The sequence below is a fragment of the Aotus nancymaae genome, unplaced genomic scaffold (genome assembly GCF_030222135.1).
Source record: "Aotus nancymaae isolate 86718 unplaced genomic scaffold, 86718_ANA_hifiasm-v0.15.2.pri h1tg000041l, whole genome shotgun sequence".
Taxonomy (NCBI): domain Eukaryota; kingdom Metazoa; phylum Chordata; class Mammalia; order Primates; family Aotidae; genus Aotus; species Aotus nancymaae.
The window spans coordinates 42,483,413-42,485,947 of record NW_026988455.1 but is presented as its reverse complement, the minus strand read 5'-3'; positions in this window follow the sequence as shown (position 1 = coordinate 42,485,947).

The following is a 2,535-nucleotide window of genomic DNA, read 5'->3' as shown; positions in this document are numbered from 1 at the left end:
TTCGCTCTTGTCACCTAGGCTGGAGTGCAATTGTGCGATCTCAGGTCACTGCAACCTCTGCTGCTCCCGTTGAAGTGATTCTTGTGCCTTGGCCTCCCGAGCAGCTGGGACAGACTACAGGCATGCGCCATCATGCCCAGCTAATTATTTTGTATTTTTAGTAGACACAAGCTTTCTCCATGTTGGCCAGGCTGGTCTCGAACTCCTGACCTCAAGTGATCCACTTGCTTTGGCCTCCCAAAGTGTTGGGATTACAGGCGTGAGCCACTGCACCCAGTCTATTTATTTATTATTTTAGAGATGAGGTCTCGCTATGTTGCCCAGGCTGGTCTCAAAGTCCTGGACTCAAGTGATCCTCCTGCTTTGGCCTCCCAGAATGCTGGGATTACAGGTGTAAGCCACCATGACTGGTTGATTTTTTTTTTTAAAGGAGCACAAAAGAGTTCAGTCATAAAAGGACAGTTGAGAATGCAGAGGAGATCCAAATGGCCGAAAACAATAGAAAATATACTAATTAGTGATCAGAAAAAAACTTTAAGACACAATGAAATATCATTAGATACTCTCTCCAAGTCCAAGGTTAAATAGTCTGACCATATCAACTGACAACGTGGAGGGAAGCAAAATGTCACATACACAGTGGGAAGGAATGTAATTTGATAAACTATTCTGGAAAATTTTGCTAATCAAATGAAGTTGAAGACACACTTATCCTAGTACTCAGAAATTTCAATCGTAAGTATAGACCCAACAGAATCTTCATTATTTTTAATTGCCTCCAACTGGAAACAATCCAAATGTCCAGTAAACTGTGGTATAATTACACACAGATACCCCACATTTCCACGTTAATAATCATACTATAGTTAGAACAACATCGATGAGATTCATCACATTATACTCCAAGGTTTTCAGATATGTATATATAAGCAGTAAAGGCCTGAATTTAAAAAGGAGGTGGTTACCATAAACACGGTAGTCTGCTGGAGTGGGATTGTGCTGTATCAGGAGAGCCGGGTGTGGAATTGGTAGCTTGGAATCAGCCATGGTTGGAATATTTACATCAAGGAAATCAGTAAGCATTACAATCTGAGAGGGCTTTTTTTTTTTTTTTTTTTTGAGAAAGAGTTGTTTTAAACACTAACCATCACATCACTGCATAAAAGTCATGATGATGGTTACCTTTATTTATTTATTTGAGACAGGGTCTCACTCTGTCGCCCAGGCTGGTGTGCAGTGGCGTGCTCATGGCTCACTGGAGCCTCAATCCTCTGGGCTAAAGCCATGCTTCCACTTGACTCTTCTGAGTAGCTGGGACTACAGGCTTGTGCCACTAGGTCCTGTTAATTTAAAACATATTCTTATAGAGACGAGTTCTCTCTGTGTTGACCAGGCTGGCCTCAAATTCCTGGGTTCAAGTGATCCTCCCATCTTGGCCTCCAAAGTGCTAGGATTACAGGCATGAACCACTGTGCCCAGTAATGGTTACCTTGAGGAGAGAGTAGTTTTTAGGGACAGGCATAACCGGGTCTTCTCAGATGCTGGAACTCACTGGTCTTATTAGCTAGACCTTTATTTACATAGATTTTCCCACATGTGTTACATGTCACAATAATCAGTTTTTTTCCAAAGACCTAACATAAATGCAATAAGGCAAGCAAAATAAACTGAAAAAAGAAGAGTGAGTGTGGAAAGGGAGTATCATCAGTCCCACTCTATTTAGTTATAAAGGAAAACCTGCCTGCCCCCTAGTGCGGGTCTTTGGGAAAAGAACGAAGTCATTTTCGTCATGGAGTCCATGAGGTGGAAGTTGCTGGAACTAATTGTGAAATTAGCCCTCCTAGGGAGACTGATGTGCTGAGTGAGTCTGCATTTGCGAACCTGAGAATTGACCTGGGAACATAGGGGAGGGGCACTCAGAGCTCCGCTTAGCACCGATGGGCTGGAATTGGCCTCCTTTGCGAAATAAGCAGACTGTTCAGGGATTTGGATCCAAGTGGCTTCATCTCAAGGTGGACCAGAACCATTAGGTTGTGCAGGGACTGTGTTCAACAGTGACGCTGGGTGACAAGAAGCAGCAAGGGCAGTAGTGACTGCTCAGACCTCATGCTCACCTCATTTGAATGTGAAGGCAGAACTGACATTTTTGGATTAATTCTGGAAGGGAAGGGGGTGCATTTTATAATTCCCAATGTATTCTGTCAAAGGTTGGATCAATGGATACTAAAACCATTAGGTGTGAAATTCTTGATACTAAATCTATTAGTTGTAAAATTCTTGGGGGAACAATGTATTATGTGACTTAAGTGTCACACCACAGTTTACTTATGAATTGTAAAGGTAGAATGTAATTTTACATTGGAGAGATCTGGTGGTCTCCACCCTAACCACTACTAATGGCATTAGGTATTATAATACAAAAGCATTTAAGATACCTGTGAAGTGTTTGCGTGTATACCTGGAATTACAGGCACGTGCCACCATGCCCAGCTAATTTTTGTATTTTTAGTAGAGATGGGGTTTCACCATGTTGGC